A 16016-nucleotide genomic window follows, 5' to 3' on the forward strand; every position below is an offset into this window, starting at 1 on the left:
TCCACACACCTTCTGGGTGTGGTGTTCTGTCCCAGCAAGAGAGAGCAATGAGTCTGCTTTACACCTTTAGTTAACGGCCAGTTGGCTTTTAGCTCATGCAGCAGAGGCTCATGCACTACACTCCACAGGTCCCAGGTCTGATCCCGCCTGCCGACAATTGTTACTAAGTGCTGGTGTTACTAAGCACTAACTCGGGCGCATTCTACCCTCATGTTGTAGAAATAAGAGAATTAAAAGCAAAGCAGAGCACAGGAAACTGTGCTGTGAGTTAACTGAGCTGGGAATGGGGAGGAGGAGACCATCTGTAGTCGTGTGTCTATAAGAACATTCTTCTATGTGGAGTCCTTGTGGCACCTTAGAGACTAACAAATGTATTTGGGCATAAGCTTTCATGGGCTTTTTCATGCGTTTTAGCCCACGAAAGCTTATGCCCAAATAAATCTGTTAGTCTCTAAGGTGCCACAAGGACTCCTCGTTGTTTTTGCTGATACAGACTAACACAGTTACCGCTCTGAAACCTGTCATTCTTCCATGTGTTACTGTATGAGATGAAAATACAATGCCACTCTAAATTGGTTTTCAAAATGTTGGATACCAGGAAGTAATTGATGAGCATTTTAATAATGTGCAAATTAGTGTGTATAGGAGAATTGGCTACACACATTACAGTATATTGACACCAGTGTCTACATCAACATTTCCTTATGCTGTGGAAAGTCCACAACATCCCCATCTGCCATCACAACATTCCAAGCCAGTGTAAGTAACAGCCGCGTGCTGTGCACTGCATTAGCACAGCACACACATAGAATAATGGGGTCTTATTTTTGTATTTGTTGGTTATCCTGCATAGCTGGATCTTTGGCTTGCTCTTACTGAAAGCAAATGCCCATGAGAAGAAGCATTCTTCTACACCGAATACTCAGTCAGATCACTACCTCCATAATTTTCCACAGCTGTGAAAATATAAATTGATAAAAAAATGCTTGATAACATTGATACTGTGATCCACAGGCACTGATTTTTTCCTTTGCCCAGGACAGTCTGTCACACTTACAATTACTGTTGTGCTTACCACTGTTGCTCTTGATCTTTTAACAGTGAATCCAGTGGCAGAGGAGAAGATGACAGCCTTGAAAAGCCATTTTTCATGTCATTTACCAGTAACTTTGTTTCCTTACATGGATTGCTAATACTGACATGATGCTCATCATCAGGAAATATGCTTTTGAGGCACACTGGGAAGGGCGGCAACAAAGGAAGCAACATACTTATCTTGTTGTTGTTGTTTTAATGAATATTTGCAGCATGTGTACCAGATATTTGCAAATGGGGCAGGCAACATTTTCGACTGTAACTTTTCCTTCCAGATAGTTTAACATCTTCTAGAATTCACTTAGGGCTGGAGTGTGCAGCAGGCACACTGCCTGGAAGGGAGAACAGAGAGATTGTGCCTCAGGCTGCCCAGCTGGCACCACCCATATTCGGTACATCAGCCCCTCTCTGAAGGCAATGAACAGTTGAGGGGGAAGGAGGCTGCACATGACCTAGCCTCCTGTCACCCCTATCTGAGTGATGTGCTCCTCAGAGGAAGCAAGGATTTAGCATTCCCTGATCACAGGAACTGCAGCTGCGATCTGTCACAAGGGTGAGCAAAAGCATCTTGCATGCCTTTCCCCCACTCACAGGGTAGATCTCATTCTAGCCCTGAGAACTGCAATGCACTAAGCAGGAATATGTTTTAAATGTTTTAATTCAAAAACCAGAAGGACAATATACCCTGCTAGTAGGTAACCCAACTACTCTATTGCCCGCAAAGAAGTACAAGTGATATTCTCTCTCTCTCTCTCACCACCCCCATTTCAAAAAAAGCAATTTAAGAATCCATGGGAACAAATCACAATTTAGATAATTCCACTGACTGGGAGTGGCTGGGGCACTACAAAAAGTAATTTTCCTTCTGTTGACACTCACCCAGTCTTGTCAACTGTTGAGAATAGACCACTTCCACCTTGATTGAATTGGCTCGTTCGCACTGAACCCCCACTTGGTAAAGGCAACTCCCATCTTTTCATGTGCTGTAATATATATACTGCTACTGTTTTTTTCACTCCACACATCTAATGAAGTGGGTTTTAGCCCACAAAAACTTATGCCCAAATAAATGTGTTAGTCTCTAAGGTGCCACAAGGACTCCTCGTTTTTTTTTTTGTTTTTTTTTTTTGCTGATACAGACTAACACGGCTACCATTTTGTACACAGGTGCCTGTGTGACTTTTCCTTTTCGAGGCTCTCAAACCAAGAGGAACAATGAACAAGGCGAAGCCATTGTACCAAAGACAGGTCAGTTTAACAGGCTAAGTCACAACCTGGGCCTACAATAAGAAGTACTGGCAAAGAACTCAGGATAGGATCTTCCAACACGCAAGGAAACAGGTGAACGTACTCTAAGCTGCTAACTTACAGGTTCCTCCCTTGGTCCTAGCTCTCGCTGGACATGCTCAGAAAAAGTTGGCAAACAGTTCCCTTAGCAGGCGTAACAGGAGTTTGAAAAGTACAGTACCCATACAAGCACACAGATACATTGCACCTCCCTGGGATAACTGGGTCAAATGCTGCAATATGAAATGTGTGTGCCCAGCTCCATTAACTACGGGAGCCATACATACGTTGAAGGACAGAATTTGTTCCACAGTGTTCAGGTAGTAAGTTGTCAAGCAAAGAATTCAAGTTTGACTGGACTTCAGGCTCAGGTTACTAGACTCTTTTGCGCAGGTGGACCCTTTAGTAATGCTGAGAGATGAAACAGAAATAGGCCACAGTAGTGTCCCACAAGGTGAATACCAATTAATGGAATAATTCTTTTAGTTCAGCTCTTTGGGGCAAGGGAATCTGTATTTATATTTTTTGTACAGTACCCAGCACAAGGGGCCCCAGATCATGATTCCAGCTTTTGAATGTTATTGTAATATAAATATTTTTAATAATAATAATCAGAATGATCATCAACCATACATTCTGACTGTAATTTGTTACTATGATTGTCTGGATATAAAGAGATGACAAACTGAATCTGACTATATATCTGCCTTAAACCAAATCTGTGCCTAGGGCTTTCTTTTAAGCATATTCAGCACATTTTCCCCAAAGGATCTACACAGCAGGATGGATGAGTTAAATGCAGCATATTCTGCAAAAAAGACAGCCTGGCTCTCCTCTCACTTATGCATGAGTAAATCAGAAGTAATTTCACTGCAGTCAGTGGAATTACAGAGTGAAATCAGTGTGAGGGAAGAATCAAGCCCCGGCTATCCATGAGCTAGGACTGTTCACTAGTATGTTAACAGGTGTTTTTAGCCGCATGCCTGTGTGTGGCTTTGAAATACAGCCACAGGCATTTTTCTGTCAACATATGGAGGAAGAGCATCAGTCTTAATTCTGACAGACATTTTGCGTGTTGTATCGAGTGTAGCTGTAGCTGTGTCAGTCCCAGAATATTAGAGAGACAAGGTGGGTGAGGGAATATCTTTTATTGGTCCAGCTTCTGCTTTTGGTAGCGTCTACATTGAAGCGCTACATTGGCGCAGCTGCAGCTGCTGCATTTCAAGTGTAGACAAGCCCTAAGCTTGACTCTTTCACCAACAGAAGTTGGTCCAGTAAGAGAGATTATCTCACCCACCTTGTCTTGCCAATATCCTGGGACCAATACAGCTGCAACAAGACTGCAAATAAAAAAGTAAGTAATTGAATTCCCAAAGATAGATGGTCACTAAATACCACCATCTGTACTAGCATCAGAGTCTTGAAAGGTCTCCTACAAAATCATCCATCTGTACTCTGCTTAATCAATATCCCAAGCTACAGTAGGTGGATATAGAAAATCTATGAGAGAAATGAAAAATAGGACTGTTCCCCCAGGTATGTTTTCTATGTCTGATTAAGGAAAAAGGAAAACAAGATTATAGCCGTACCCAATGGTTTGTGCCTAACGTGATATTGATGCAAATTGATTACACAAGAAGAAGGAGGATGTTCTTGTGGTTGAAACCACAGACTACCTCAAGAGCTCAGGGTTCGATTCCCTGCTCCACCACTGGCTTCCCTGTGTGAATTTGGTCAACTCACTTCATTTCTTCCTGCATTCCCACCAGTAAAATGGGGGAAGTAGTTTTTTCAAGGCAGGGACTGTCTCTTTTTAGATATATGTACAGTCCCTAGCATAATGGGGCCCGCCATCTCAGCTGGGTGCTATAAGCGCTACTATCAAACAAATAAATGATAATAAAACACACCATGTATTACTGTATTTGAAGCAAGGTTGCTAACTTTCTGTTGGAAGCAGTTATGTTCCCTTAGGAACCAGAACCCCTTACTCACATGGGTAGTCCTGTTGACTACTTCTGAGAGTCATAGCTCACCAGCATAAGAAAGGGGTTCACACGCTCTGGTATATGGTCACCTGAATGTCTCACCTGTACAATGGAGAACATATTCAGGATCAATCCCTCTTTAAAGATTATCCTCTAATACTGTTAAGGTCAATGAAACCTTGGGTCAGTGGCCATAAGCCTTCTGCTTGTATAAAGGTAAAGTTTTCTGCGTTCAGGTTTACCTTGTACAGTTGATATTTTTAAAGAAAATGCCATTGTGTAGAGGGATAACTGTGGGGGGGTCTCTACCCCTTTAGCCTCTAACGCTTCTAACTCACCTATCTCTAATCCCAACTCTTTTGTTCCATATTATCTTGAGAGTTTGTTCTACAACCAAAAGTCTCGCTGCAAAAATGTCTAAATAGAGGGGGGGAAGATGATACTTCAGGCCTGACTTTCAGAATGCTAGGCATCCCTGCTCAAAATTAAGTCAATGGAAGCTGCTAGTGGTCAGCATCTCTGAAAACCAGGCCCCCAACGCTCCATAAAAACCAGAGTTCCACAGGGTATCAATCTCGGCAATAATTACAAATAAAAGCCTGGCAGCATATCTCAAAGTGATATTGGCATCTCTTATTAAATCCCTTCCCTCATGTCATTGATTTCTACCCCCTGATAGAACCAGATACCTAGCGGCCGTGTGGAACAGTTTAACAGTCAATACTGAAGCCAGAAAAATATATAAAAGGTTGTTCAACTGTGGGGGTTTTCAGTCATTTACTCGGAGGAAAAACTAAGAAAATATTACAATCATGCTACAGTCTTCTGATAAATGTAACATATATACTTTTCCAAGCATAAATATTTTGGGCATTCAAAAAAAAGAAAAGCAAATACCCTGTCAAAAATGTCAGCTTCTCATACTGATTTATTTCACGGAAACGTGACCAGAAACTCAAAATCCAAGATTGCTAGGTTGATCATTCCAAATCCTATCTACTAAACACTACAAATTGGGTACTTGCTTGGACTTCAAAAGATAAAAATGAGGGTTTAGACAAGGCAGATTAGTTTTGCCAACTAAAATCCTTCCTTTACATAAAATAAATTGTTTGATAAAAGATTAGGTTGTTTACCAAGTAGTAAGTACTTGCCGTTAGCATTTTCTTTTCTGCTGAACACTGCGCCAGCCATTACCGAGCTTGATGTGGTAGCAAATGAGTGTTGTAAGAGTGCCATCTAGATGCAGAGATCACTGCAGGAGCACCCACTCAGTCACTTTTCTCATGAATGCACTGCAGTTCATATTGGGTTCAAAGCCATTGGGTTGATTCATCATGGCTGTAACTCTACTAGAATCAACAGAGTTACATCAGGAATGAATCTGGCCTATTTTTAAAAAACATTTCCTCCTGCTTATATTTTCTTTGGTCTTTGCTTCCTATCCCTCTCCCCCACACAGAGGAAACCACCATCCTATTGATTACAAAAACCCATAGGGAAGTGCAAGGTCTATGTACTGTGACAGGGTCGGGCCAGATGGTTATAGGAGAGTAATAGAAGACAGATATATTAGCCCCAGGCTAAGAAGGTCCCTTTTCCCTGGGTAAGGTAACAGGGAAGGTTCCAGAACAATCAGGAACCTTCTGGAGACAATTAAGACAGGCTGATTAGAACACCTGCAGCCAATCAAGAAGCTGCTAGAATCAATTAAGGCAGGCTAATCAGGGCACCTGGGTTTTAAAAAGGAGCTCACTTCAGTTTGTGGTGTGTGTGTGAGGAGCTGGGAGCAAGAGGCGCTAGGAGCTGAGAGTGAGAACATGGACTGTTGGAGGACTGAGGTGTACAAGCATTATCAGACACCAGGAGGAAGGTCCTATGGTGAGGATAAAGAAGGTGTTGGGAGGAGGCACGTAGCCCAGGGAGTTGTAGCTGTCGCACAGTTGTTCCAGGAGGCACTCTAGACAGCTGCATTCCACAGGGCCCTGGGCTGGAACCCGGAGTAGAGGGCGGGCCCAGGTTCCCCCCAAATCCTCCCAACTCCTGGTCAGACACAGACAGAAGGAGTCGACCTGGACTGTGGGTTCAGAAAAACGGCCAAGCTGAGGGCTGCCGTAACGCTCCAAAGCGAGCAAATCCACCAATAAGCGCAAGACCCACCAAGGTAGAGCAGGAACTTTGTCACAGTAGCACATAAGAACTCACATGGTACATAGCCATTGTCCTTGCCCTCTGCACAGGGGTAACTGTAAAGCTCCTAAATACCTATCAAATGAGCAGGTGACAAATACATTCTTGTGGCTTACGGAACTAAACACTGCTCGCATTTAGGAGACTGGAGGCCTCACTTCTCCATTTTCAATTTGGTTTTTGTCTTCGCTGAACTTTCCTCACCACCACCTCTTCCCCCCCCCATCCCCAATTATCCCATCTCTGTCATTCTTCATCATTATTTTTCATTCATTTTATTCAAAAAAAGGCTGGTCCATTTCTGCATGTTAATCTCACATCACCCAAAACAGGTGAAAGCCATCTTAGTTCAGAAACCCTGCATAAGGGCCCTAGCATCGCTTATCACCCACAGTAGGCATGTAAGCCACCCCCACCCACCTTGCATTGGGAGGAACAAACACACTGAAACAGAAACAGTCGGACAAGCTCACTGGGGGAAAATTGTGGCTAGCTCTTACGCAGACATGAGGGAGGGAGTAAGGAAACACACACACACACACCCTTCTGTAGCCCACGTTGGGTATGTCAACACTGCACACTAAGCCCAAGTTTCTGGGACCCAGGTTTGTGGACTCTGTTTCCAAGTCCGTGCTTGAACGTCCACACTGTATTGTGGACCTGGGTTTACAATGTCTGGTCCTGGGTCTCACAGCCAAGCGAATGCGTCCATACAGCACTATGCAGACCTTCTGACTTGGGTCTGTGGCTTGAGCTGCATCCACACTGCAAAATAACAGGGCTTGGACCTGAATCGCAGTGGGACTGGGGGCATATCTAAACTGGACGCTAAGGCCATGTCTATATGTACAGCAGCTCTCCTGCCAACACAGCGCTGTGCATACGAGCACTTATCTCACTCACGGGGTAGTTTATTCACACCCAAGTGACATAAGTTATGCTGACATAGGCTATGTCTACACTACGGCCTAAACCTGAGCTCTGACTCAGATTTGAGCCCAAGCCCCCCTTCCGTCCACACACAAACCAGTCTGACTCAGATCAGCAAGCACACAGGACCCAGGTTCTAGGACCTGCTAGGGGAACGTCAGAGCCCGTGTACTGCTGTGACATGGGTCCAAGCCCTGTCACTTTGCAGTGTGGACTCAGATCAAGCCAAGGATCTGAGTCAGAAGTTTGGTGCCAGGATTTCATCCCCACTGTTTGGGATCTCTGGATCCTCCTCCTGGATGAAAGCAAATGTTCACATAATCACAAATACACTGTGGTATTTTAATTAGCACAGTGTGAATACAGTTTGTTGGCAGCAAAGAATATCCTGCCATCACTGCAGATTGAACGCTGGGAAGCGGTTACTATTTCCCCTTTAAATGAGAAGGATCCATATCCCAACATCTTTCTCCTGAGGAAAACAGTCTCCAGCTCTCAAGGTAGGAAATGAATGTACACTCATATACAAGAAAAAAATTCTCAAGTGGTGTTGTTTATTTTTGTGGTAAAAACAAAACAATACATTTTCATGATTTTAAAATGTGAGATTTTTTTGATATTCAAGTTCACCATTTGTACCAGGACATTGTTTACTGACAACGGATTTGTGAAAGCAAGAAGCAATCTGGTGTCTGGGGGTGGTGGTGGGCGGGAACCTTTTGCAATGATATAAAAATGCAAGATGTTTAGGCCTTGATCCTACTAACTCATCTGCATGCTTGGAATACTGCCTCCACATGGAGACCCATTAACTTCATTCAGTTCCTCTCCACTCAGGTGCAGGGATCCACCAATGTGTAAAAGCTTGCAGGATCCTTGCTTAAGGTGAAAAGACACAATTTATCACCTGGGTTATGGAGTTGTGGGCTGCGAGGAGCTGGGGCCATGTTGGAATCTCTAGGCAGGGGAAGCTGCAAGAATACTGGACTGTCACAGGGAGCAAAGAGAGGCCAAGACGTTATTGGAGAGCATGGGAGTGAATGTGACTATGCTGAAAGTTGGAAAGAACAGGGAAGGTCCTTGTCTGAACCTATAAAGGTTCGGATACAATTAAATGAATAATTTTAATAATGAAATTATGTTACCTTAAATCAATGCAGCATGATGCACAGATCTCATCAATGCAGTTTGATGGGGGAGAGGGGAACTCCATAAATCAGCTGCTAGGCAGATCATGACAAAAAGCCGACAAAGAACTGTTTATCCTAAATTAACATAATGGAGGTTTGGCTCTGTAGGATTAAGTGCAGTTTGTGATATCACAGTAGGATGACGCCTGTACCTAATATGTTAATGCTTAGAAAGAATTCTCAGAAAAATATCCATACCACAAATGTACATTTCTCCGCCACTTTCCCTGTGCATTAATGGATATGGATTGACTTTGTGAAATCGCTGCAGCAGCTAAGAATGATGTAGGAAGTGAAAAATCCCTGCCCAATGCACAGAAAATATGGATGTGCTGTGTTATTTGCTGTGCATTACACAGATACACAATATTCATCTCAGAGTTGCAGCCAGTAAAGCCTTCAAAACCCAGAAGTGCAGTGTGGACCTGATCCAAAGCCCAATGAAATCAAATGTTAAGATTCCCATGACCTCCGTGGGGTTTGGGGAAAACCCTATGACCACAAAAGGCAGAGGAAGGGGTGTTGGGGTAGGGAGGGTTTTATTAACTCTAATGAATTTTAAAAAAATAATATTCCTGTTTATTTTTCTGTCTGTCCTGAAGCTTCCTACGCAGCTAAGTTATTGTTATTTATTGTTGTTAAATATTGATGACGTACTTGGCACTGCACAAAGAGAGGCAGACAGGCACACAGATGATTACAGATGCATCTTGTTTGCTCTAAAAGCTCATAAGATGAGCATATGCTGGTTTATATGACCCTACATCCCATCATCCTATTATATGACCCTACATCCCATCATCCTATCACTCCAAATATGTAACACCCCCATCCCAACTAGTCAGGAACCTGAAATGACAATGTTGTTTGCTGGAGAAACAAAGTGGGTGAGGTAATGTCTCTTATTGGACCAACTGTTGGTGAGAGAGGCAAGCTTTCCAGCCACACAGAGCTCTTCTTTAGGTCTAGGAAAAGTACTCCAAAGTCACAGCTAAATACAAGGTAGAACAGATTGTTCAGCATAAGTAGTTAGCACATATTCTAAGGGACCATTAAAGGTCGAGTGGCCCGTTAACACCTCTGCAGTCATAGAACAAAGTTCTGGGTTACAGATTGTTGTAATAAGCCATAAATCTAGAGTTTCTGTTCAGTCCATGATTTTTAGTGGCTAGCAGAGTTATGAATTTAAGCTCCCAGGCTCATCTTTTGAAAGTGTTTTGCAGGTTTCCTTTGAGGATGAGGACTGATAGGCCAGAATTAGAGTGATTGCTTTGTCCTCTCTTACACACACACACACACACACACACACACATGGTATTACTCATGCATGGATGTCTATGATCCCCTCTGCACTGGACAAAGTACTCGATTTTTATGATGTGTTCCCCAATCCATTCTAAATGCACATCCAAGATTTCACAAAAACACAATACAAAGCACATTAAAGATTCCCTTCCCCAGTCCCAGCATTTAGATGAACCATCAGGACTGAAAAAAAAAGATCAGGGCTTAGGCTCTGCTGGAGTAACAGGGACCTCTCTCCTGACAATGTCCTTCCCCTCAATAGCCAGATGACCAAATCATGGGGTTCAGGGTGCTAGCTCCTATGCCTGCTTGTTTTGTCATAGGGACTTTCCATTGGTCAGGCTAAGTTAACGTCCAGGACCTGCCGCAGTTTATTAAAAGCTCGTATCATAGAAAGGGTAACTTCAAAGGAAAAAGACAGATCAATTTAAGGCCCAGTCCTTCTCTCAGTGATGTCAATGGCAAATGGCTCTGATGTCAATGACACAGCAGGGTTCCACTTTGAAAATGAGTTTCTTCAAGGTCAGTTCCACAGAATTGGCAGCATGGCCCATGCCCCAGGCATAAAAGGTACGTGCGGAGTTTGGACATTCACACTTGCCAGGACCATCTCCAGATGGAAACACATTGGATGAGTGGACATAGGCTGCAGGATAGGTATGGGACTGGAAATTAATGAACCAAAATTGGTATGTCAAAAATTAGGCCTAACTGGTGGACAAAATAACGAGGGGATAGGCTGTTCCTCCCATCACTCCCTTGTGGGGTCCTTAAAAGAAAATACTTTTGTAGGGGAAATAAGGAGGAAGCAACCACAATGCAGACAGACTGAAAGAAAAAAGGGGAAGGAGCAAGCCCCACCATCAGCCACCATCTTCTGGGATACCAGGATCTAGCATGACACCATTGTGGCTTCTTCTTCCTGATCCTGAAAGATGTCCTGGACTGGACTGGGCCGGGCCAGAGAGAGGTACCCATCGCCACCAACACCGGCTCCATCTAAATCCCAACCACCACCTGGGATGTGAGACTGTCTCTCCCTCCCCCTCCATCTCGCTCCGCAGTGACTCCTTTACCTGCTCCACCTTTTGTCTTTGCTTTCTTGTCCTTCTCCTTTTGCCTTCTGTCTAATAAGAGTCTTGCAAAGCCAACCAAAACTATATATTTTGCAACATTATTGTGAGCCTGTGGCCAGAAAGAAGCAGTTAAAAAGTAATGCTCTAAACAGCCTGATGCTGGCATAAGTTTGCCAGGTCTCAGAGTCTGCTGTGCGTGTTTTTTCACAGCAGCAAGGTTACAAACGAAAATCAACACCAGAGACAGAAGCTCTATTTTTGTTGTTCTTTCCTTTCCCTTTGGTGTGTGTTTGTCTTGTTTTGAGTCAGACTTTAAGGCCAGAAGGGGCCACCAGATCATCCCTCCCACCTGTCTCAATGCTAACCAGTGCCCGCACACAAAACCCAACCACCGAAATTAGGCCAATGAGGAGGGACCATGGTGTACCAGTGCCCAAGGCCCTCTGCAATGGAAGGGAGATGGTTAAATGAGATATACCCAGATAATCCTGACAAGTGATCCATACCCTCACACTACAGAGGAAGCCAAAACACCTCCAGGGACATTGCCAGTCTTACTTGGGGGGAAAATTCCTTCCAGGACCCACAAATGGTGATCAGTTAGACCTTGAGCACGCGAGCAAGAATCAGCCAGTCAAGCACCTGAGAGAGAGAGAGAGAATGCTCAATTGTGTCTTCTAGGAAATGGGACTGGACTTTAACAGCAGCAGCAGCAGCAACAGCTCCAGCCTGTCTCAACTAACTTCTTCTATTTCTCCCCCGCCCCCACAGGACAGTTGGTACCATCCTGAATACCATTTAAGAGATTGCCAGAAGGGGAGAAGGGACCTTTCCAGCTAAAGCGAACGGGTACAAGGACTGTTGTTAAAATGAAAGTCTTATTTAACACTTTACATTTCAAATGCTCTATTTTACTTTATTTTTCTGTATCTCTAAATACAGGGGTTCCCAAACTTGGTTCGTGGCTTGTTCAGGGTAAGCCCCTGGTGGGCCGTGAGATGCTTTGTTTACCTGAGCATTACCGCTGTACCGGCGGATGCTTTGTTTACCTGAGCATCCGCCGGTACAGCCGCTCGTAGCTCCCAGTGGCCACGGTTCGCTGTTCCCGGCCAATGGGAGCTGCAGGAAGCGGCACCACTTCCCATTGGCCGGGAACGGCGTCTCTCAGCCCTCCAGGGGCTTACTCTGAACAAGCCGCGAACCAAGTTTGGGAACCCCTGCTCTAATAAAAGGTTAATAAGGGTTTTAATGGAGTGTTTGCCATGGCACTACACAGGCTGAGGTCTCTGTATACCAAACCCTGAACCGTGTTTAAAACTGTTTAATGTTGGACAGTTTCAGGGTCCTGTTAATACTTGACTCTTTGGGCTTGTATTAATACAATAGGCCCCTTTCCACTTCAAAACATGCAGAGTAAAATAAAGGTGCTACTCCCCCCTGATAATGTGAGAATAGCTCTTCCAGATTATCCCTGTAATTCAACAGTTCTGTGCTCCAAACAGTATCATGCATTTTCCAGTAGGGGTTTCAAAGCAGCACTTCACTGAATAGCTCGGGAACCACAGCAGAGCATTAAAGGATACTTTCTAAAGTGCCCTTAAGCACCGAGCACGCTGTATGTGCACATTCCTGCAGGTGGATATAAAGCAGCAGTAGCAGGACCCCATTCACCAGGCTGCTAGCCAGAGCAATACCACCGAGGAGCACTTTAAAACGTGCCTTCTCATAATGAGCCGAAGCAGAGCTAAGGCAAGTTACACTCTAATATGTACCTTTTTAAATGGAGACCAACCTCTGGTGATGCTCTTAGCCCCCAAAGGGGAGAATTAGCTTATTTCCCATTAGGAGAATATCCTAGTGAATGCAGGAAGGGAGTTGTGAAAGTATAGCGTGGCATAGCAGTAACCTGGAACAAAGTCCAAGCTGACCTGTACCTGACCTTATACGCTTGCCTGGAGAAGTGAGTGTTCCTTCTGCAAACACCCTTAGTTGAATTCAAGGGAGAATCCAGGCTTAAATATCTTCCTCTTCAGGCCCAAAAGAAAATATCAAGACATTTTAAAAGCAAAAACACATTTACATTTTTGTCCTACGTTAGTAGGAGCCAGCCTTTGTGCCTTCGCTGAGTCAAAAATAGGCTACTTCACAGCCATTTGCGAGCGTGTGTAAATCAATCTTAACATAAACCTGGGAATGTGCTGACCACATCAATGATTCTGTGCCTCATGCCATACAGTACATGACCGGCATAGTGATAAAATGAAATGGTTTGTCATTCCAGAAACTCACCTCACCTAATTATGTGGCAAAGCGCCAGTAGCAATCTGTGAACAGTTTGCAGCTCCTGGGACGGATGGAAGTCAGTGGTGTCACAGAATTGATACATTGCTTACTGTTGATGCTGAGGTTCTTATGGAGAACTAAATACTAAGTAGTGATAAGGAGGGTGAAAAAATGCCCCTGAAGAAAATTGTCCTAGTCACTGCCCAAATGATGGTTTAAAATGCTGCAGCTGTAGAATCCTTTATGCTAAAGCAGAGGTCACTTTATCAACAACCTATAGTCTGCATCCACCCTGCATATGACTATCTGGATCACCCTTCATCTCACTATAAAGATTATCAAATCCTCTAACAAGGGTCTAGAAGAGAGACTTTTGCAGAAGTATTAGAGTGCGATGTAGACTCTGCATATAAAGTACTAGACATACAGGACCTATTCTTTCCAGCTGCGTTATGCTTTGCCTACTTCTCTCTCCCAGCTTCTTCTGTCTTTCTCCGCTCCCTCTCCTCAGGACATCTGGATGGAACCTTGCTCACATCTAAGAGAGCTGTCACACTGCACTCAGCACTTCTGTCACTTCTTCCTAGATGCAGACAGGAGTCCATGTAGAGAAAAACTCTTCCTCCTCTATCCTGTGTGGTCCCAATTTTTAGAGCTGCTGGGCTCCTATGGACTTCAGCTGGAGCTGTGGCTGCTCAGCACTTTGCATGAAAATTCAGGGCCACACAGCATATTAATGTCCAGTCCATGGCACCAGCAACCCTGTGTCCACAAATAATGGCCTTCCAGGGAAGGTACGTAAGCTGGACAGTTGGCTAACACTGAAAATGATGACAAAAGCCAAACTGTTGCAATTTCAACTGGCCTGTGCGTCTCTCCTTGCTGCAATGGACAGGCCTGCGATATGCTATGCCTTGGTATAATCCACTCTGTGGCACTGGCCTAAAAGCGTGTGGAAATCTACTGCTGGAAATCCTGCATTGTTGAAGTTGACTGTTTTTGATAAATGCTCCGCAAACTACTGCAAATTTAAACTACCTATGGACGTTATTCTGTTTCCGCTGAAGTCAGGAGGTGCAGGATCTGGCCCCATATAAGCACATCTAATGCTTGTCGCATAGTGTGTTCCTGATTAGTTTTAGCATTATTTAAAAAAAAACCCACTCACCTGGGCAAATATTTTCATTTGGATGCAGCTTGAATGCAGAACACTGTATACTAAAGAAACCTACCCTTATACTACATTCTATACACATCTTCACCAAGTTCTGGAAAAAAAGTCACGTTCGCTAAGAGGAGAAAACATTTTAAGAGCCAAACAGAGCTGTAGCCACACATCTCCTACTGATTTAAATAGAGAAATATTGATGAGTTCTATACGTTACCATCCTGGCAAAGTTTTAAAAATAAAGAATTTGCTAATGACAACTGTATTTATTTGCTGAATTTGAGCCTGAGTGATTGCACTTGTAAGTAGTAAAACATGTAACATGTACTCACCAGTGTGCTACAAGACCCGCTCTGTACTGGTCCACTGAGGATATGAGTTGCCACAACCCCCCAGCCCTTAAGACTTGGCTCTTCGGCTCCTGCTGTAGCACCTCAAGACTTTTAGCTCTAAAGGTCCCCAGATCAGTCCCTGGAGTGTCAGGCAAGATTGAGGCTGTCACACATGTGCTTACTTTTACGCTTTGCTGGAGAAGGATAGATGCAAGGGTGTATGCAAGTGCTTTGCTGAATTGGGGCCTCATTAAACCTAAACAGAGGAGAGAGTCAGAGCAAAAGTAGCAACGGAGAAGAAGGGAAATAAGGATTGAAGAAGAGGAGAAAGAACAGGTAATCCACTGCTTCTGACAAGTGGTCAGTGGTGTCACAAAATGAAGATGATAGTACACAACAATCTAGTATCCTCTTGACTCTACTGGGATTACCAACATATTCATCTGGTGTTCTGTCATAGATTCCCTTTTACATCATTATTCACTGATGTCTTAAAGGATGGCCTGTAGGGTTCATTTAAGTCTTAGCAGTTTCTCTGGATGATGGCCATGTCAGGGAAGTCTGTCCCACTACTTTAAAATGAGTTTGCTTTTGCACCATCAGTTTTGAGTAGCACTCTCCGTTTTCCTCAAGGGGGAATGCTGCTTCAAAAATCAGTGGTCCCTAAAACTACTTTTGTATGTATTTGTTACTCTTTTAGGAAAGGAATATTTGTTCTAAGTTTTCTCACTTCTTAAAGGGCTAATCCTGTTCCCAATTACTTCATCGGAACAATCAAATCCCAAGTTCTGCAATGAAAGTTCCAATTTCCCATGTTGATTATTTTAAAGAAACGAATCCCTCATTCTGATTTTTTTAATAGACTGCAGTATTATGCACCACAAGTCACATTTTCTGAAGGAAGGAGGTGAAAGTCCATTCTCTCCTGCTCTCTCTGGTTCATATTCTTGTGACACCTGTTTCCAGTATCTGAATGACATTTTCATTGCAACTGTCAAAAACAAAACAAAACACACCTCACTGGAGGAAGAACACAGTTCAGTAATTTCCTCAGCAGTATATTCAGCATTAATTTTGCATGATGTGTTCATTCTAGGGTTTGAAGGCAGCCTTTAGCTTAAAGCCACTTGCGGCTAAAAATGTAAATCTTGGGATTAGGTAATTACTTTTGC

General features: G+C 43.6%; 1 long non-coding RNA gene across 4 annotated transcripts in view; it reads right to left on the reverse strand.

Moving 5' to 3' along the window:
* The window catches only part of LOC141994900 (uncharacterized), a 116150-nt gene that overhangs the window by 96032 nt on the left and 4102 nt on the right, over positions 1-16016 (reverse strand). For 2 of the 4 annotated variants that reach the window (XR_012641216.1, XR_012641215.1), the window contains exon 2: positions 11620-11703. The exons of the other annotated variants lie outside the window; for them this stretch is intronic. This is a non-coding gene — a long non-coding RNA (uncharacterized LOC141994900). The remainder of the gene's footprint in view (positions 1-11619; positions 11704-16016) is intronic. 4 annotated transcript variants of the gene reach the window in all.

The sequence above is a fragment of the Natator depressus genome, chromosome 10, assembly GCF_965152275.1.
Source record: "Natator depressus isolate rNatDep1 chromosome 10, rNatDep2.hap1, whole genome shotgun sequence".
NCBI classification, from domain to species: Eukaryota; Metazoa; Chordata; order Testudines; family Cheloniidae; genus Natator; species Natator depressus.